General features: G+C 47.6%; 4 pseudogenes; 2 read left to right on the top strand and 2 right to left on the bottom strand.

Moving 5' to 3' along the window:
• Nucleotides 1-513: 513 nt before the first annotated feature.
• LOC136487836 (L-type lectin-domain containing receptor kinase SIT2-like) lies at nucleotides 514-2935 on the bottom strand (annotated as a pseudogene).
• A 7919-nt stretch (nucleotides 2936-10854) lies between these two features.
• LOC136487471 (L-type lectin-domain containing receptor kinase SIT2-like) lies at nucleotides 10855-13070 on the top strand (annotated as a pseudogene).
• A 2022-nt stretch (nucleotides 13071-15092) lies between these two features.
• LOC136486055 (SWR1 complex subunit 6-like) lies at nucleotides 15093-17996 on the top strand (annotated as a pseudogene).
• LOC136486047 (L-type lectin-domain containing receptor kinase SIT2-like) lies at nucleotides 17740-20078 on the bottom strand (annotated as a pseudogene).
• Between the last annotated feature and the right edge of the window lie 1875 nt (nucleotides 20079-21953).

Raw genomic sequence — 21953 nt, 5'->3', positions numbered from 1 at the left:
CTTTGTTTCAGTATATCCGTAGTAATTTTACATTGTTTCTTGGTGAATCAAATGTGAGCATACTCTGGTAGTAGATGTGAGTTGGTATGTAAATAACCAATTAATTAGTGTAAGGTAAACAAATGCTATGCTAATGCTTGGACCCATCTAGCAGAGTGGCAGATATGAATAGCACACGGGTTGTCAAACAAGGAATTGATATTCCTAGTGTTTGGCCACACCCGTCACTATCAATGATACGATAAAGCTGGTATGATCTGAATAATATAATATTGAAAATTTTCCTACTATAAATTTCTTTTTGAGCTTTGCTCCTTGCTGCTTCAAATATGAGAACATCTTAATATCATCATAATTTGCTAAATCAAATGTAGACAACTAGAGTGCTAATAAATGGAAGTTCATAGATGTCCTGAGTAATCATAATAAAGCATGAAATTCAACCAAAATTTTACAACATCCTGAAAGGGCGAACACACACATTTAGAATATTTGATCTGTACCTTCTTGTGTTGCGCTTAGCTTATAGTATCATTAATATTATATTGAGTATTGATATCCTGAATGCTCCGAATAATATCAAATGAAACATGTTCACAGTAAGTCAATGACATCATGGGATCTGGTGCATGCTACAAATTAATAGAAACTCTGCCACAAAACAGCCCATCATGTGAATAGTAGTGCAATACCAACACTAAGCAAGAGCATATTGTGGATGATTATCACCAAGTGGCACAACAATGTCACCTCCCTTTGGAAAGATCGGTTATAACAGTCACTGGACATGACATGACATGCTGATCGTGCATTTCATCTTCAACCAAACCAATGTTCAGCAAACTGTTGGGTTCCAAGTCTAATGGGAGAGGTGCATGCCTTTGCAGGTACTGCATGACGAGGTGCATGCAAGGCCTTGCATTTGGTGAGGCAGAGCAAGCCAACCTTCAGGACTAGCTCGATCTCCTCCTCCACATAATCATCTAGTCTTGGATCAACGGCGTCGGTTATGGAACCACCTTGCCATGCAGCAAGCACCCAGTCTGCTAGAGCAAGAGGCTCTCCATTGTTTGTGTTCACCCAGATTGGTTGTTTTCGACAAGTGACCTCCATCATCAGCACACCAAGGGCAAATACATCAGTTGCTTTGGTGGCCTTGCCAAGTCGGGCCAGCTCAGGGGCAATGTAACCCCATGTACCTGCCACACGTGTGGTGTGAGCGTCAGCTCCATGATCATGCGACCTTGCGAGGCCAAAATCACCCAACCTTGCATTCATCTGACTGTCAAGAAGGACGTTGCTAGTCTTAATATCCCGGTGGATGACAACCTGTTCCCAGTCCTCGTGGAGGTAGAAGAGACCAGATGCAATCCCTTTGATGATGTGGAACCTTTGAGACCAACACAGATAGGTGCTGCTATGATCTTGAGTATGCAAGTAGCAGTCAAGGCTTCCATTGGGCAATATAGTCGTGCACCAGAAGGAGCTGTTGCTTGTGCCTGCAGTAGCCAATCAACTGGACAAGATTGCAGTGCTGGAGGTGGCCAAGGATGAGGATCTCAGCCATGAATTCCTTCATCCCTTGTTTCGACTCTGGTGACACCCGCTTGATAGCAACCGTCTGCTTGGAATGGTGAAGCACCCCTCTGAAGACACTCCCAAAGCCTCATTTACCCAGAAGCATCTTGTCCTTGAATCCACCAGTGGCAGCCAATAGATCTCTAGGTGAAGGATGGAGGCCCATACTCCCTCTCCCACTCAAGTTGAGCTGTTCTAGATTTTGACCTCCTCTTCATATGGACCATCCGGAGAGCAGCAGAAACAACTATTACAATTCCAAGGACTGGTAAAAGAATTGCACATAATATTGTCTTGTTGCTGAGCGGGCGTGGGTAAATCTTCGCCGGGAGTTGTGGGGTAGTAGTATTCAAAGACAGGAGGGAGTAATTGAGTGCTGCAGCTTCTCCGTTGAGTTTGAACTTTGAAGCTCCAACCCAGAACGTAATGCTTGCTGCGAATTAACAAATCATTCGCGGAAGAGAATCCGGCAAAGATTAGCGTGGTTGGCAAAACTGATGATGGATCGTATACTACTGATAGCAGTGGCTTGCTGGGTTTGGACGACGGGAAGCAAGGCGCCATAGTGACATTTTGCATGGTTCGCCTGCCATCATAGTCCACCCACACCTGCATCGGTTCCCTACTGACGAGGCTCAAGTTACGAAACACACCATCACTGTCATAGTAACCTGCGGTATGGGAGGCAACTGAAATCAGGCTGTTTACGTCAATCTCTATGTGGTTGGAGTCGATGTCTCTGAACTCCATATTGATTATGGTATCAAGCTCGATAGCAAGGAGATGATTCGTTGCGTTACCATTATTCGAGGGATTGAGAAGGCCAAGAAACTGGTCAGGATAGGCGCTAGACAGATTCGTGGAGGAACAAAGCACAATTGCAAGGCCCGGGCTACTCAGGTCAGTGGAAGGCCCCATGATGGAGAAAATAAATGTTGTGGAGAAGGATGACAGGGAGGAGCCATTTGGGACATCTGTGAAATTGAGAGGGTAGGGGTAGAAACCGTGACCTTTAGAATTGCGAAGCCCGCTGGTTAGCCTCAAGAAGCCATCAACGACTGAAGCTTGGCCATCCATGGTCAGGTTCAGGTTGTCACCAGAGAAGCCATCGTAGATGAAGTTATGGTGATCAACAGCAGCGGCAGTAGTCCGAGAGGAAGACATTAGGAGCAGCATGAGGATTAGGAGGCACTGCAGGTGCCGAAAGCAAGGACGATGCTGCACATTGAGGTACTGCATATTGAGGTAGACGACGAAGCAAAGCCTAGCTTCTCGATCGATCTGCAATATCTATCGATCGACCAACATCTATCTATTGAATAGGATATAAAGTTTCTCGGCTCCACCAAACCAGTTCTCCTCCGCCTAGCAAGCAAAATTCTACGGTTACCAAACTTTGCTAGTACATATATGGTGTCTCCGGTGTTTTCAGTGCAATTACACAATCATTCTCATGGTGTCCAGTGTCCACACGATCATTTTCACCAACACGGAAAGTAATTTCGGGAATCTGAAGTAGGAGAAAGGGATTTGGGGAAATCAGGGGAGAAAGAGGACAAGGCAGAGGCGATTTGGGGATGAAGACAGGTTCAATTCCAGATATTTCAGTCATGTCCGATACCCTCGTCAACCTGATGCCTCGCGTTATATACTCGCGAGAGCATACCAGAACAACACGCAATGCGTAATGGGCTGAGGGCCCAGAACTGTAGAAAAGCACCGCACGCCCTAATCAGGGGGGGTGACCTTCATTATATAGCCTAATAGGCTAGGGTTACAATGTACAAGGCCAATGGGCCTGGCACCCAATATGGGCTGACTGTTACACGCCCAATATGGGCTGTCTATTCTAACATCCTCCCTCAGTCTAAGCGGGAGTGTTACGAACACAAAGACTGGACCTAAAGTCAGTAAACAACTGTACAGGTAACCCTTTGGTCATGATGTCCGCGAACTGGTGAGACGATGGAACATGGAGCACCCGGACCTGTCCCAAGGCAACCTTCTCACGGACGAAGTGAATGTCAATCTCAATATGCTTCGTGCGACGATGATGGACAGGGTTGGCAGTCATGTAGACAGCACTGACGTTGTCGCAGTAGACGATCGTCACCGAAGAAATGGGTGCATGGAGCTCCTGGAGCAACTGACGCAGCCAACAAGTCTCAGCCACAGCGTGCGCAACAGCACGATACTCAGCCTCCGCGCTCGAACGAGAGACCGTAGTCTGTCGTTTGGAGGACCAAGAGACTAAGTTGTCGCCGAGGAAGACACAGTACCCTGAAGTGGAGCGCCGAGAGTCTGGACAGCCCGCCCAATCAGCATCGGAGTAGGCGGTCAAGCTGGTGATGCTGCCTGTGCCGATGTGAAGCCCGGTGGAGAGGGTGCCCTTGACATACCGCAGGACACGCTTGAGCATCGCAAGATGAGGCTCCCGCGGGTCGTGCATGAAGAGGCACACCTGCTGAACTGCATAGGCGAGGTCCGGACGAGTCAGCGTGAGGTACTGTAGAGCTCCGGCGAGGCTGCGGTACTGAGTGGCATCTGCCACCGGAGCACCGTCCGTAGCCGACAGCTTGGCATGAGTGTCAACAGGAGTCGCCGTAGAGTGACACTCAGCCATGCCGGCGCGCTGGAGCAGATCCGCAGCATACTGACGCTGGGAGAGGAAGAGGCCATCGGAGGAACGCGTGACAGAGATCCCGAGGAAATGATGAAGATCCCCGAGATCTGTCATGGCGAACTCGGAGTGAAGAAGCTCGGTGATGCGACGAAGAAGCCGAGTCGACGAGGCTGTCAGAATGATGTCATCAACGTAGAGCAGCAGGTATGCGACGTCGGCGCCCTCTTTGTAGACAAAGAGAGACGTGTCGGAGGTCGACGCGGTGAAGCCAGACCGCTGAACGAAGCCAGAGAAGCGCTGGTGCCACGCCCGAGGCGCCTGCTTGAGCCCATATAAGGATTTTTGCAGAAGACAGACGTGGTCGGGAGCGGCTGGATCGACGAAGCCAGACGGCTGCTGGCAGTAGACCGTCTCGTTCAGATGGCCGTGAAGAAAGGCATTCTTCACGTCCAGCTGATGAATCGGCCAGGAGCGAGAAGCGGCAATGCTGAGGACGGCCCGGATGGTGGCCGGTTTCACAACCGAGCTGAACGTCTCGTCGTAGTCGATGCCGAACCGCTGCGAGAAGCCACGAACGACCCACCTGGCCTTATGACGAGCCAGGGAACCATCGGCGTGATACTTGTGCTTGAAGACCCACTTGCCAGTGATGACGTTGGCACGAGGTGGTCGAGGAACAAGACGCCAGGTGCCATTGTCAACGAGCGCCTTATACTCTTCAGCCATCGCCGCGCGCCAATTAGCATCGGCGAACGCGGCGCGAGTGGTGCCGGGCAGCGGTGACGCTGGGCTGGTTGCGGTGAAGCCGTACCGCTGTACAGGCGGTGGCAGGGAGCCTGTCTGGGAACGAGTCTCCCGTGCAGGAGGCGCCGGAGGTGCTGGAGCCACGGGCACCGCGACCGGCGGCTCTGGGACCGGGGGAACCTCCGGCTGCGGCTGTGGAGCCGGTGCCAGAGGCGGACGCCTGCTGTAGTGTACACCGAAACGCCGAGGTCCGGCGGCAGGAGCCGGGACGCCAGTAGGAGGACCGGGTGGTGTAGCCGAAGGTACAGGTGCAGCCGGCCGGGGCGCCGGGGGTAGCCGGTAGGCTGCACCATGCCACAGGATGGCAGGGTCCAGCCCGACGGGGTCGCCGACGTCGTCCAAGGTGGAAGAGGCCGGCACGACCGAGGCCCGCGTGTGCCGAGCGTCTGAGGTAGACGGGGCAGGCGCGGGGAGTATGTCCTGTAACAAAAAATCAAACGAATCCGGTCGGGGCGTGGAAGCCGCAAACGGAAAGCGAGTCTCATCAAAAACAACGTGGCGAGAGATGATGATCTTGCGAGTGGAAAGATCAAGACAACGGTAGCCCTTCTGGGAAGGAGGGTAACCGAGGAAGACACACGCTGCTGAGCGAGGAGACAATTTGTTGGGGGTCGTGGCACTGAGGTTCGGATAGCACAGGCAACCAAAGACTCGAAGGAGTGAATAATCTGGCATCTTGCGATGAAGAAGATGATAGGGAATACCGTTTTGGATGGACGATGAAGGCCGCCGGTTGAGAAGAAACACGGCGGTGGAAAGAGCTTCGGCCCAGTAAACGGGAGGCATGGCGGCATGAATCAGAAGGGTCCGAACAGCATTGTTCAGGGTGCGAAGCATCCGCTCAGCTTTGCCGTTCTGGGCTGAAGTGTAGGGACACGAGGTGCGAAGAAGAATGCCGCGGCCAGCCAAGAAGGTAGCAGTGGCATTGTTGAGGAACTCCGTGCCATTATCGGCCTGAAAACAGCGCACAGGATAACTGAATTGTGTATGAGCGTAAGCAATAAACTGGACAATATGCTCATGAACTTCAGATTTCTGGTGCAAGGGGAACGTCCAACAATAATGTGTAAAATCATCAACTATCACAAGATAATATTTATAACCAGAAATGCTCAAAACTGGAGAGGTCCAGATATCACAATGAAGGAGTTCAAATGGTGCTAAAGTACTAGAAACTGAACTAGCAAATGGCAGCCTAGCGTGTTTGCCTAGCTGACAGGCATGACAAATACGGCGAGCTGCTTTATCACACTGGATAGCTGAAAGTTTATTTAAAGTCTGGACGGCTGCTGGTGCTGGATGACCGAGACGAGAATGCCAAAGCTCCGGGGAGACGACAGCAACATGGCAGTGCGGAGGCATGCGATGTGGAATGGTGTAGAGGTCCCCATTGCTATTGCACCGAAGGAGGACCGTCTTGGTCTGGAGATCCTTGACAGAAAAACCAGAGGCGTCAAACTCAATAGAACAGTTATTGTCGCGAGTAAGCTGTCGTACAGATAGCAAATTACGAGTAAGCTGAGGAGCGACAAAAACATTATCAAGATGAAAAGGACGATCAGCTATGTGTAAAACGGAAGTGCCACGACCAGAAATAGGAATGGAGTGCCCGTTACCGACCATAATGGAAGATGGTGGTGACGGGAGACGGGAGAGAAGTATACCGTCATTGGAGGACATGTGGGATGTCGCTCCGCTGTCCACAACCCAAGGGGAGTGGTCCTGAACCGCCATCTGGTTGAGGGCAGCAATCAGCCCCGCCGGGTTCCAGCCTCCTGGAGGAGCACCCGCAGCGGAGAACTGCGGTGGCGCAAAGGCGGTGTGTGCCTGCTGTGGAGGAGGTGGAGGTGGCGTCCATTGCTGCTGCTGAGGACTCCACGGACCAGCCGGGGGAGCCCACTGTCCCGCCCAAGGGTTGTACAAACCGAAGGGCCGGCCGACGGGGGAGCCTGACGTCCACCGCCGTGCTGCTGGTTGCGCCGACCGCCGCTGTTGCTGTTGCCGCTGTGGCCGCTGCCACCGCGACCCCCCTTTCCCTTGCCCTTCCCCTTGCCACCGCCCCCATTGTTGGAAGTAGAGGGGGTGGAGCGGCAAGAAGGCGACGTGCAGGAGGAGGTAGTGGAGACGACGAGGGCCGATGCCGTAGCCTCCTTGTGCTCGGCGCCGAGGCGGAGTTCCTTGACGCGGAGCATGTTGGTGGCGGACGTGAAGTCGGGCAGCGGCACAGTGTTGGCGATGATGTCGGCGGTGTTGGCGAAGCGAGGGTTGAGGCCACGCAGAAGATTCAGCACCAGCTGCGCGGGCGAGACGGTGTAGCCGACCTCCCGAAGCGCAGTGGCAGTGCGCTTCAGCTGCTGGGCGTAGGCGTCGACGGAGAGGTCGCCCTGGGACAGGTTGTGGAACTCCTGCTCGAGGACGACTGCACGAGACTCCTTGTTCGCCTGGAACAGTCCCTCAATGGCGACGTACAGCGCGCGCGCGTCCTGATCGGGTTCCATGGCGAGGTCGAGGACGGCGTCTTCAGCGGAGTTGTATATCCAGCCGCGAACGCAGTCATCAGGCTGAGTCCACAGGGGGTCGGCGGGACGCGCAGCCACCGTGCCGTTGACGTGGCCGAGCAGACCATACTTCCCACAGAGAGCGGTGAAGAAGGCCTTCCACTTGGAGAAGTTGGGGCGCGCCAGGCTCAGCTCGATGGGGATGTGCTGCTTCACGTTGACGGCAGCGTAGGCGGGGAAGAAGCCGGGTGGTGCGACGCCATCGGCGAAGACGCCGGAGGTGCCGGAGCCGAGGACGCCGGACGTGGCCGAGGACGACGTGGAAGACGTCATGGTGAAGAAGGACGGCGCTGCACGGCCTGGTCGGGGTGGCGCGACGATGGGGTCGCGGTCGGGTCGGGACGGCGCGGCCTGGAGGGCGGCGCGGTGCGCGACCTGAGAAGGGACGACAGCGCGATCGAATCACGCGGCGGCCCGGTCCTTGTCGCGGCGCGGGGACGCGTCCTGATCGCGAGCGGCCGGGGCGGCGGACGCGCGATGCGGCCTGATCGCGAGCGGCCGGGGCGGCGGACGCGCGATGCGGCCTGGGGCGGCGACGCGGTGGCGCGAGGCGGCCTGGAGGCGGACGCGGCGCGATGAGGCCTGGAGGGAGCGACGCTGAGAGCGCGCGACCTCGAGGCGGTGGTGCGGTGGCGTGCGTGCTTGGGGAAGGGACGCACGGGCGGTGGAGAAGGCGAGCGGAAGACAGGAAGGGAGGATCGGTAATTGCGAGCTGATACCATGTAGAAAAGCACCGCACGCCCTAATCAGGGGGGGTGACCTTCATTATATAGCCTAATAGGCTAGGGTTACAATGTACAAGGCCAATGGGCCTGGCGCCCAATATGGGCTGACTGTTACACGCCCAATATGGGCTGTCTATTCTAACAAGAACGACTGCCCAAGGCCGGAGCAACGGAGACCTCACACCAGAATCCACATCACGTGATTACCCATGCGCTACGGAGCTACGCTAGAGCGGACATTCACCCCAGTTCTTTTCTTCTCACCGGTGGATTGCAGGAGAGGTGCACAAACATCTGGTACTAGTTCCTTGTCCCCACTAAAACCTTGTTTGGATGTAGTCGGTCACATCGATCCACATGTGTTGGGGTGGATTGGAGTGGAACATGAACTAAATTCCACCCCAACACATGCGGATTGAGGTGGATCCGATAACATCCAAACAAGGCAAATTAATTACACACTCATGCTTCTTGACTTTTTTTTGTCTCTTAATTAAAGTGTCGTACTCCCTCTGTTAGTTTACTTTTAATAATTTTTTCAGTAGGGGATCACACCCCTCTTGTTTCCTCAAAATTTAATTCAGTTTTGTCAATCCCCTATACTAGATTTTAAGGGAACGCTAGAGGGGATTTGACAGAGATGCTCTTACTATGTAAAAAAGTGAGGGGATTTGGCAGAGATGCTCTCTTACTATGTAAAAAATGAGATTACCTTGGTATGGTAGCATTAAAAAATTAATTTTATACATCAAATATACGAAACTAGATTGCTAACAAATGGTAGTTCTTTAATATGAGGAGCACCATCATGAAACGACAGAGGCTACCCAAGCTATGAAAACAAGATCATCCGATTTCCTAAAACCGGGTCATCTTGTTTTGGAGTTATGGCCTTTCGAAGCTCCACGCCAGTTTTATAAATAATCGAGCATTTTTTTTTGACAATCAGATTTGAATCAGATTTAAGCATAATTCGTAATGTATTTGGACTTCAGCATGAAAAGACCTTTCATCCTATAAATATAAAGGGTCATAGCCGATTAATGCATCAACATTTCATCTGAAAATATTACCTGTTCCTTCTCTACCTTTTATGCATTTTTATCCCCTTAAACCCTACTTTTCCAACCACATGTAATGTTTTTCTCTTGGTTTCTTGACATGAGGTGGCTCCCTAACTGGCTTTCTGACACTATGCTTTGACTCTAATTTAATGTCTATTATACTATAATAATGTATTTTCAAATGTGAATCCAGTGCTTAAAATTTATGTATTCGTATTATATGGGGCTAATCGTTGGTTGTAAATTATGAAGTTTGACTCTTAATGACCGTTTTCAATACAACACTCGCTCAATAGCAATCTCTGTAAAATTATATTAACTTATTTATATATATTGTTATAATATATTCCGTAACAAATACATTATGTAAATAAATTCTGTGACAAATATTTTAGGTAATAAATTCTGTAACAAATATATGACAAATCACTAAAAGTGTGTATGATCACTAGTACAGAAGACACCTTTGGTTCAGCACATTAGTCCCGGTTAGAGTTGGGCCGGGAACTAATTACTTCCGGGTCCAAGTTTGATGGCAACCCAGACTAAAGGGTATATATTAGTCCAGGTTGGTGTTACCAATCTGGACAAAGACCTTGACCCTTTAGTCCCCGTTGGTAACACCAATCTGGACTAAAAGTCTTTCGACATATGTTATTTCAAAAGAAAAGCATTTCATCCATAGTCATATGTACTGTGTAGGTGGATTGGAAAGCTACACGTTGGGAGGAATTATTTTTATAGCCTCGACCTTCAAACCAGGATTAAACTAGTGGATATACTACCCCATGTATCTTTGGATGTCTGCATCAGTACATGTAGGCGTATGGAAGGTAGTAGTAAAGTATCAATCTGTAGCGTGGACTGTAGCAGACTAATCTTCAATGGTTTGATACGTATCGAACTGTATGTTTGGTCCATATATATTCTCATGTCGTGACTATAGAAGACCATTCTTTTCTGTCGACTCCCAAAAAAAAAATCAAGTGGAAACTACTGCACCATCCTTTTTCAAGAAATCAAAAATCAACGAAACTCATTTTCACGCGTTTAGACAAAAAGCTTGACTTGGGTGGCCGTGGAGATCTCCCTCCGCTGGACTGTAGGATGGACTAAATGATTAGGCTTAGCTCCTGTTTGGTTACTATCCTAAAAGTAAGTTTAGGAGCTAAAATTTTGATAGAATTTGCCTAAAGAATCAAACATCTCCTCTAAAAGTTTCTAAAAACTTTAGGAGGGGCCAAAACCTTTAGGAGCTCCACTCCTCCTAAAAACTCCTAAAGTTCATCCTGGACCTTCACTACTCCTTCTTTATTGCCCTGCCCTCTCTCTTTTAGAGGAGGGTTGTATGGTCTATTTGCTAGTGCATTTATTGCTTTTAGTCAGTTTTAGGAGAGAGAACCAAACACTCTTTTAGAAAGTTTTAGCAGTCTCATAAAAACTCCTAAAACTTTTAGCTCCTAAAAATTTTAGGAGCTTGGAACCCAGGCCTTAGTAAAATATACAATCATGCGTCTGTTCACCCCGGCCCATTGAGCCACCAGCGAGCGAGCCTTGCTAGTTGTATTATTGGAACTCCATCTTCGTTCATCTTGTCTAGAGACAGATAGATGTTGCATCGTCCAGCTTGCTCTTCTTATCTGCACCAGCTGCGTCGTCGCCTCCTACTCCTACTACTTGTGCCGCTCTCTGCTGCTGTCTCTGCGATTAGCGCCGCCCAAGGTGATGCTGATGAATTCATTTACAATAGCTTCTCTGGTGCGGATGCGGACCTATCCATGGATAATCAAGCTTCAGTCATCGACGGCCTCTTGAGGCTATCCGAAGGCGCGGATACTAAAGGTCATGCTTTCCACACTTCCCCTGTCATCTCATCAAATACCTCCTCCTCCTCCGTGCCATCCTTCTCCACAACGTTTGTATTCGCCATAATTAGCGAGTACGATTCTGTCAGCAGCGATGGTCTGGCCTTTGTCCTATCGTCCACCAATCAGTTGTTTAGCAGCTCAGAGAGCCAGTACCTGGGACTCCCCAATTCTGAATCCATGGGCAACGAGTCAAATCATTTCCTTGCTATCGAGCTCGATACCATAAAAAATCTTGAGTTCGGAGACATAGACAGCAACCACATCGGGATCGATATGAACAGCCTGATTTCCAATGCATCCAAGGGTGCAGGTTACTACACTCCTGATGGGGAGTTTCATAATTTGAGCCTCAGCAGTGGGGAACCGATGCAGGTGTGGGTAGACTATGACAACAAGCACGCCATACTAAATGTCACAATAGCTCCCTTGTCATCTACCAAACCTAATAGGCCATTGCTCTCGATTCCATATGATCTTTCCTCCGTGTTGCCAAACACAAGGGCATATGTCGGGTTTTCATCAGCAGCTGGCCCAGTTCCCACCATGCATTGCATTCTGGGTTGGAGCTTCAAGCTGAACGGTGAAGCTGCAGCCCTCAACTACTCCGACCTACCTTTGAAGTCTATACAACAACTTCACGCTCGCCAACACAACTACAAGACAATAATAATGTTAGTATGTGTGGTTCTTTTTGTTGTTGTTGTTGTTGTCGCCATGTTTGTTTCTGCTACTATTGAGAGGGTCTGTATGATGATCAGGCTGTCAAAATCTAGAACAACTGACATAGAGTGGGAGAGGGAGTATGGGCCTCCATCCTTCACCTACAAAGATCTATTGGCTGCCACTAGTGGATTCAGAGACAAGATGCTCCTTGGCAGAGGAGGATTTGGGAGTGTCTTTAGAGGGGTGCTGCACCATTCCAAGCAGAGACGGTTGCTATTAAGCGAGTGTCACCAGAGTCGAAGCAAGGGATGAAGGAATTCATGGCCGAGATCCTCATCCTTGGCCACCTCCGGCACCGTAATCTTGTTCAGTTGATTGGCTACTGCAGGCACAAGCAACAGCTCCTTCTGGTGTATGACTATATGCCCAATGGAAGCCTTGACAGCTACTTGCATACTCAAGATCATAGCACCACCAATATATGCTGGGCTCAAAGGTTCTGCATCATCAAAGGCATTGCGTCTGGTGTTTTCTACCTCCATGAGGACTGGGAGCAAGTCGTCATCCACCGGGACATCAAGACAAGCAATGTCCTGCTTGACGGTGAGATGAATGCGAGGCTAGGGGATTTTGGTCTAGCAAGGTCCCATGATCATGGAGCTGACGCACACACCACACGTGTGGCAGGCACATGGGGTTACATTGCTCCGGAGCTTGCCAGGCTCGGCAAGGCAACCAAAGCAACCGATGTGTTTGCATTCGGCATGTTGATAATGGAGGTTGCCTGTGGAAGGCAGCCAATCTGGGTGGACGGTGCTCATGGTGAGCCTGTTGCCCTATCAGATTGGGTGCTTGCTGCGTGGCGAGGTGGTTCCATTACCGATGCTGTCGACACAAGACTGGATGATTATGTGGAGGAGGAGATAGAGCTAGTGTTGAAGCTTGGTTTACTCTGTTCACACCCTTCACCAAATGCCAGGCCTTGCATGCGCCGCGTCATGCAGTATCTACAAAGGGATGCACCACTACCGGCAGACCTGCAACCTGATAATTTGCTGAGAATTGGTGTGAGTCAGGAACTCAGGATGATGAGCGTGGAGCGTCCAATGTCATGTCCGGCCACTACTATTACTGATCTTTCTCAAGGGAGGTGATGAATATTGTTGTGCTACTTAGCTTGGCCATAAACCATAGATCATATATATATATATATATATATATATATATATATATATATATATATATATATATATATATATATATATATATATATATATATATATATATACACTTGTACCCATGTTGGCTTTCTTTAATGCAATAATGTTGATCGATTTACGTTGCTTTCGGCGTCTTACTACACATATGTGATCGATGTGCTGTGTGGCAGAGTTTTAATTTGTTCATAAATTATATCCTTCAAGATCATGTGCCCTCCTAACTCCAAAGGTTATACTAAGTGTAGTAGATTGGTGAGTATACTCAGTTTAGTGCTGGCAAACTGCCTGATGGACCCCCCCCCCCCCCCCCTTTTTTTTTTTTTGCTATTTTTTTGACCCGATTTATGATTTTTTGGATGATTTTTAGTAAACGATATGTAGAGGCAGCTGTGATTTATAGTTGTCTTTAGAAATCGATTTGTAGAGGCGGCTGTTAAAAACTTATTTCTAGGGCAGCTAACTACTATCTATAGGGATCCAAACAGAGCCTAATTATGCTCTGTGTAATGTTGTTTCCCGAAGCTGCATTGTAATGTTTGAAATTCGAGGAAAGTGTAAAGTGGCGTGGACATCTGTGGCCAAACCGATAGAATTTGGCGGGCTGGGAATTATTGAGTTGGAAAAGTTCAGCAGAGCTCTACGCCTCCGATGGCTTTGGCATAAATGGTGGAACCCAGAACGACCATGGAATGGATCAGCTGACAGATTTGGCGTTATTCAACGCAGCTACAGTCGTCATAGTGCGGAATGGCCACAAGACATCATTTTGGTGCAGCAGCTGGATCAATGGACAGACACCGTCCACAATCTGCCCGCTGCTATACAAGCATAGCAGGAGGAAGAATCGCTCTGTGCGTCATGCTATTATAAATGGGAGTTGGATCAGAGACATTGCATACAACCTGAATCATGACCTACTGAACGAGTTCTTCAAACTCTGGAGGGCCATTGACGCACTACACCTGGACTTCAATGACACAAGGGAAGACCACATTGTTTGGACTCTGGAAAGCTTTGGCGAGTACTCCACCAAATCAGCTTATGTGATACAAACAAACACCCTTGGCCTACCCTTCTCTTATATGGAAAGCCTGGGCACCACCCAAATGCAAGTTCTTTGTATGGCTACTAGTTCAGGACAAGCTATGGACGACGGCTCATCTGCAGCGACGTGGTTGGAAAAACAACTACTTTTGTGCATTGTGTGAGAGGAATTTGGAGACGGCCCAACACCTGTTTTTTTGGTAGGAGGAAGGCACCACTGAAGACTGGTTTGCCCAAGCAGCAATGAAAGGAGACAAAAGGGGACACACAGTTACGATTCTGACTGCGGTGCTTATGGAATCAACGGAATGCGGTAATCTTCAGAGACCTGCGCAAGCTGTGTTTACAGAAATAAAGGACACGGCATACTGCTGGTCGGTAGCAGGAGGATCGTTCCTCAAACCCTTATCTAGAAAGCGAGTAGTAAGTTCTGTAATCCATCCCTACGCAGACTAGGCTGCTGTAGGAAGCGCTTCTCGCGCATGTAAACTGTTGATTGATATTCCCTCTTATTAATCAAAGCCGGCTAATGCCGGATCTTTCAAAAAAAAATTGTTCGAAATTTGGATGCGTCATCACCTAGTCGCCAGTTTCCAACTTTGCAGTAGTGATTTGCTTCGTCTGATAATTGCAACATGCCAAACATCAGATGGCATCTCTGAACACGTAAGTTTGCAGTTGCAACATTAGCAGTGCACCAGGAAATATCATTGCCATTAACGCTTTTTACACCCACATTGGCGATAATTGGTAATGCAAACTTTTCCAATATCGGCCCGTTCACGTCCGGTTGGAAGGAGGGAGGCTAAGCCCAACCCACCAGTTATGGTGTGAGATGGATCATAGATAATGCAGTGTGGCCTGGCCCAATATCCAGGAGCCCAGTACACACACAAAACGACATGGGGAGACAAAAGCCCACGAAGTAGCCATCCGAGGTCTCTCCCCACCCTCTCGATCGCCGGCGCCGACGCCGCCCGCTTCGTACGGCGCCTGTGTCCTCATCCAGCGCAAGGGCCGCCCGCCGCTGCCGGCCTCTATTTGGTCACCGCAGATGGATGGGGAGGAGGAGAACGTCGGGCCGTTCCGCCGGACCAGCGCCCGCACGCGCCGCATGGCCACACGCATTTATGTTTTGCTGCCCACTTATGAATACCCCATATCTGTAATGCCAGGCTGCTTTAGCTCGCCTTGAAGCTCTGGAGAGCGACAATGCCGGTGTTGAGGTGGTAGATCTTAATGATGATGAGTACGGATCCACGGATGAGGAAGACCCTGGTCAGTTCCTTTCTCATTTAGCTTCGTAGTAATAGTAATGCCATGATGTCAAAAAGGATAAGTTAGATACAGTATGTACAAGCTCGATGACAAAATATTACTCTTTGCAAGCGACAAGTACTGAAACACAGATTTCTTGTGTATGACATATTCTGATATCACTTCTAGTATCAATTTTGCAGAGGGAAAAAACAGCATTCTGTGTTTCTTATCCTTGCATCGATGAATAAGAATTAAAACTATCCTTCAAAGGAAATATTTGAAACATACTTTTGCTTCAACACATCTGGCATGAACAACCCCACAAAATATTTCTAAGGTGACTGTTATTAGCATCTGGAATTGCTCCTAAAGCCAGTCGTTTGGACACCTTTGAGGTCCACATGCTACAGCCTACGGCTTGTCAACCTTGTGTTGTTAGCATCTGGAATGCCCCTAAAGTCAGTAATTTATTTATAGATATATTTGAACTCCACATTATACAAGGCTGCAACTTGTCAACTGTAAAGATTCCTGTGTTCACAGTTTCTTTAAATGTTGCATTTGTGTTCTATACTTATATAGGCCTTTTGGGTTGTGGATTTGTGGATGCACATTCAACTCAAATGCTCTACCCACTGAACTAATTAAAGTTCGATGACGCAAGCCATCTTTTGTGTTTGAATTCCATTTCTACAGTCCTTATGCAAAAGAAGCGGTCAAAGATTATGAAACGCAAGACAAGGCAAGGGAAAGCTTTGGAGAAAAAGGCGGCAAGATCATTCATGGATGTCTTACAAGAAGTAAGTAACCTTGTGCTATAAGTTTGTTTCTTGTCATGTTTGTTTTGTAAGTAGGTTACTTAAATACATTTTCACTCTGGAACTATGAGAAGCAAATCTGGAATCCCTTCCTCCTCATGTCCCAACATATTTGAGGGCTGCTGTGGGTCCACCAAGCACTTCATCTCGACGGCACTACCGTTCAGTCTGTGGTAGTTCTGCAAACTACACGTGTGTGAGGTGTGGAACAAGGTTCTGTTCTTGCCGTTGTCAAGTCATACACAATGATACACGCTGCCTGAAATTTGTGGCTTGACCAACTGATATACAAGCTAAATTTGATGTATGTCCACTCCCTAGTGATTCTTCATCTGTGCTTTGATCAGTAGGATATGCTTGCTGTGTATGTTTTATACTCGGTATGATGGGGTAGTTAAGTGGTAGGAAACTGGTTTTGTTTGCTATGTGCAGCAGTTGAAATTGCAGGTTGTAGGCCAGCCACTTTATTTTCAGAAATGTTGTGTGAGTACGAAGCTGCGTTTATGCTTAGCTTAGCCTGATTTGCCATAATTTGTTATTGTTGTCCTGAACTCATAATATTTATAATCGCCACCGCCTTTGTTCCACCCTTGGAAATCATTTCTCGGATTTTTTATGCCTCCAGCGAAACTTGCCTTACTGTGCCAATAAAGCGCCTTTTGTTACAAGGATATTCTTGCTGTCTATGTTCTGTAGGAGTGGGTAGGTAAGGTAACAGGAAGTAGTAGAAAACCATTTTCTCAACAGTGCACTGTAGTTACAGGTGCCAGTAGATCCCTTGTAAGCTGACATTTTTTTTCTTTCAGAAATGGTATGCGAGCAGCTGCAGTTATGCAGTATAGTTGAAAGGTGCTCTTTGTTTCGTTATATCTGAATACTAATTTGACATTGTTTCTTCGTGAATCAAATGTGCACAAGTGTATTCTGGTAGTAGATTGGAATTGGTATGTAAATACCCCAGTTAATTAGCGTAAGTAAACAAATGCCAAAGACATATTACTGCAAATGCTATGCTAATGTTTGGACCCATCTAGCAGAGTGGCTGATATTATAGCACATGTTATGATCCGAATAATATAATATTGAAAATTTTCCTAATATAAATTTCTTTTTGAGCCTGCTTCAAATATGGGCACATCATAATAGCATAAAAAGTAATTTGCTAAATCAAATATAGACAACTAGACTGCTAACAAATGGAGGTTCTTAGATGACCTGAGTAGTCATCAGAAACTCAACCAAAATTTTACAACATCTGAAAGGTAAACTTACACGTTTACAATTGTCTGTACCTTCTTGTGCTACACGCAGCTAATTAGTACCATTAATATTACATTTAGTATATTGATGTCCTCAATGCTAGCTGAATAATCTCAAATGAAACATAAGTAGTACATGCTCCATAAATTCACTGAAACTCCACCAAAGAGTAGCACATCACATAAGCAGTTGTGTAGTACCAACACTAAGCAAAAGCACATGGTAGATGATTATCACCCACTGGCACAGCAGTGTCACCTGCCTTTTGAAAGATCGGTTATAACAGTTGTTGGACATGACATGGCATGCTGATCGTGCATTTCATCTTGAACCAAACCAATGTTCAGCAAACTATTGGGATCCAAATCTGATGGGAGATGTGCATCCTTTTGCAGGTACTGCATGACCAAGCGCATGCAAGGCCTCACATTTGGTGAGGGGTATGAACAGAGCAAGCCAAGCTTCAGGACCAACCCTATCTCCTCCTCCACATAATCATCTAGTCTTGGATCAACAGCGTCGGTAATGGAACCACCTTGCCATGCGGCAAGCACCCAGTCGCCCAGTGCAAGGGGCTCCCCATTGTCTGTGTTCATCCAGATTGGTCGTCTTCCACAGGCAACCTCCATCATCAGCACACCAAAGGCAAACATGTCAGTTGCTTTGGTTGCCTTACCAAGCCTAGCCAGTTCAGGGGCAATGTAGCCCCATGTACCTGCCACACGTGTGGTGTGAGCATCAGCTCCATGATCATGGGACCTTGCGAGGCCGAAATCACCTAACCTTGCATTCATCTCACTGTCAAGAAGGACATTGCTGGTCTTGATGTCCCGGTGGATGACGACCTGCTCCCAATCCTCGTGGAGGTAGAAGAGACCAGATGCAATACCTTTGATGATGTGGAACCTTTGAGCCCAGAATAGATTGGTGGTGTTCTGATGTTGAGTATGCAAGTAGCAGTTGAGGCTTCCATTGGGCATATAGTCATACACCAAAAGGAGTTGTTTCTTGTGCCTACAATACCCAAGTAGCTGAACAAGATTGCGGTGGCGGAGATGGCCGAGGATGGCGATCTCTGCTATGAATTCTTTCATCCCTTGCTTTGACTCTGGTGACACAAGCTTAACAGCAATAGTCTGCTTGGAATGGGGAAGTGCTCCTTTGAATACACTCCCAAAGCCTCCTCTACCAAGGAGCATCTTGTCCTTGAATCCACTCGTGGCAGCCAATAGATCTTTGTAGGTGAAGGATGGAGGCCCATACTCCCTTTCCCACTCCATTTTAGCTTCCTTGGATTTTGACATCCTTTTCATAAGGACCTTCACAGTGATAGCAGAAAGAACCTTGGCGATTCCAAGAGCAGTTGGTAAAAGAACTGCATATAGTATTGCCTTGTAGTCTTCAGAGTTGGTGAAGGATGGAGGGGGATCTAGCTGCGCGAGTTCATCTTGAATAGTCTTGAAAGACAAGGCAGAGTAGTCGAGTTCTGCAGCTTCTCCGTTGAGCTGGAAGCTCCAACCCAGAATGTAATGCCTGCTGGCAAACGCACCAGTCGCGGAGGAAAACCCGGCAAATGCTGCATTGTTTGTCAGCACGGAGGAAAGATCATATCTAACTGAGAGCAGTGGCCTGTGAGGTTTGGCAGATGACAAGTAGTAAGGAGCTATTGTGACATTCAGTATGGTGCGCTTGCTGTCATAGTCCACCCACACCTGCATCGGTTCCCCACTGCTGAGGCTCAGATTATGAAACTCCCCATCAGAGGTGTAGTAACCTGCAGTCTTGGATGCATTGGAAATCAGGCTGTTCACATCGACCCCGATGTGGTTGTCGTCTATGTCTCCGAACTCAAAGTTCTCTATGGTATCGAGCTCGATAGCGAGGAGATGATTCAACCAGTTACCATTGGTGGAAGAACTGACAAGCCCCAGGTAACCAGGGGTTTCTGAGGCTCCGAACAACTCTTTGGTGGAAAGATAGGACAAAGGCTAGACCATCGCTACTAATGAGTTCGCTGGTATCGTAGAAATCGTAATTGCCAACTATGGCAAATACAAAAGTTGTAGAGAAGGATGGCACAGAGGAGGTATTTGAAATGACAGGATTTGAGAAATCGAGAGGGAAAGTGTGGAAAGCATGACCTGTAGCTGAATTGTACCAGTTGGTTAGTCTCAAGAGGCCGTCGGTGACAGAAGCTTCATTACCCATGGATAGGTCGGCCCCGGAGAAGCCATTGTAGATGAACCCATCAGTCTCACCATCGGCGCTAGTCGCAGAGATAGCAGAGAGCAACACAAGCAGAAGATAAGTAGTTGGATGCATCATCTATCTACCGCTTGAGACAAGGTGGATGGAGCAGCAAAATATAAAGGGCTGAACCATGAACATCTGCATGATCGTAAGGCCAAATATTTAGTCCCCAATGCAGAGACCGCGACCCAAAGTCAAACGGCTGCCTTGTTTTGACTTTGATTTGTTCAAGGCTAGAGACTAGAGTAATAGTATACTGTAGTAGTTTGACTAGTTTCCTGTTGATAGGGATGTTTGTAGACCAGCAGAGGCACGAGGAAATTACTAAAAACACACTGGTGCGAGTAAGGGTCCCTCCAGTGACACAGATTATTTTTCTTGTTATTTGTCTATGTGTTGTATGATAACTGATATGCTCAATTTCATTTTGTTTTTCTATCGGTTCGTTATACCGATAGGAATATTTGGTTTCTAGAAGTGATATATAGAAACCAAATTAAAACTTGAGATGAACCACCTGCATGTATCAAGCGCCACCACACAGGCACACAACCTCTACCTTTTTTTTATAAAGACACATAGACTGTTCGAGTGTACTCCCTTGTTCCTTGCCTACTCAATCTGTACTGTACTCCAACAACAACAATAACGAAGTCTTTAAGTCCCAAACAAGTTGGGGTAGGCTAGAGTTGAAACCCAGCAGCAGCAATCAATGTTCAGGCACGTGAATAGCTGTCTTCCAAGCACTCCTATCTAAGGCTAAGTCTTTGGGTATATTTCATCTTTTCAAGTCTCCTTTTATTGCCTCTACCCAAGTCAACTTTGGTCTTCCTCTGCCTCTCTTTACGTTACTATCCTGGCTTAGGATTCCACTACGCACCGGTGCCTCTGGAGGTCTCCGTTGGACATGTCCAAACCATCTCAACTGGTGTTGGACAAGTTTTTTTTCAATTGGTGCTACCCCTAATCTATCACGTATATCATCGTTCCGAACTCGATCCCTTCTTGTATGACCGCAAATCCAACGCAACATACGCATTTTCGTGACACTTATCTGTTGAACATGTCGTCTTTTCGTAGGCCAACATTCTACACCATACAACATAGCAGGTCTAATCGCCGTCCTATAAAACTTGCCTTTTAGCTTCTGTAGTACCCTTTTGTCACATAGGACACCAGATGCTCGCCGTCACTTCATTCACCCTGCTTTGATTCTATGGTTAACATATTCATCAATATCCCCGTCTCTCTATAGCATTGATCCTAAATATCGAAAGGTATCCTTCCTAGGCACTACTTGATCTTCCAAACTAATATCTTCCTCCTCCCGAGTAGTAGTGCTGAAGTCACATCTCATATACTCAGTTTTAGTTCTACTGAGTTTAAAACCTTTGGACTCCAAAGTCTCCCGCCATAACTCCAGTTTCTGATTCACTCCTGTCCAGCTTTCATCAACTAGCACTACATCATCTGCGAAAAGCATACACCAAGGGATGTCCCCTTGTATGTCCCTTGTGACCTCGTCCATCACTAAGGCAAACAAATAAGGGCTCAAAACTGACCCTTGATGTAGTCCTATCCTAATCGGGAAGTCATCCGTGTCTCCATCATTTGTTCGAACTCTAGTCACAACATTGTTGTACATGTCCTTAATGAGCCCGACATACTTCGTTGGGACTTTATATTTGTCCAAAGCCCACCACATAACATTCCTTGATATTTTATCATAAGCCTTCTCCAAGTCAATAAAAACCATGTGTAGGTCCTTCTTCTTCTCCCTATACCACTTCATAACTTGTCTTATTAAGAAAATGGCTTCCATGGTTGACCTTCCAGGCATGAAACCAAATTGGTTCATACAGACCCGCGTTATTGCTCTCAAGCGATGCTCGATAACTCTCTCCCATAGCTTCATCGTATGGCTCATCAATTTAATTCCTCGGTAATTAGTACAACTTTGAATATCCCCTTTATTCTTGTATATTGGTACCAATATACTTCTTCTCCACTCATCAGGCATCTTGTTTGATCGAAAAATATGGTTGAACAGCTTGGTTAGCCATACTATAGCTATGTCCCCGAGGCATCTCCACACCTCAATTGGGATACCATCCGGTCCCATCGCCTTACCTCCTTTCATCCTTTTCAACGCCTCTCTAACCTTAGATTCTTGGATTCTCCGCACAAAGCGTCTATTGGTGTCATCAAAAGAGTCATC

The sequence above is a fragment of the Miscanthus floridulus genome, chromosome 10 (genome assembly GCF_019320115.1).
Source record: "Miscanthus floridulus cultivar M001 chromosome 10, ASM1932011v1, whole genome shotgun sequence".
Taxonomy (NCBI): Eukaryota; Viridiplantae; Streptophyta; class Magnoliopsida; order Poales; family Poaceae; genus Miscanthus; species Miscanthus floridulus.
This window is presented reverse-complemented; position numbering and strand designations above follow the sequence as displayed.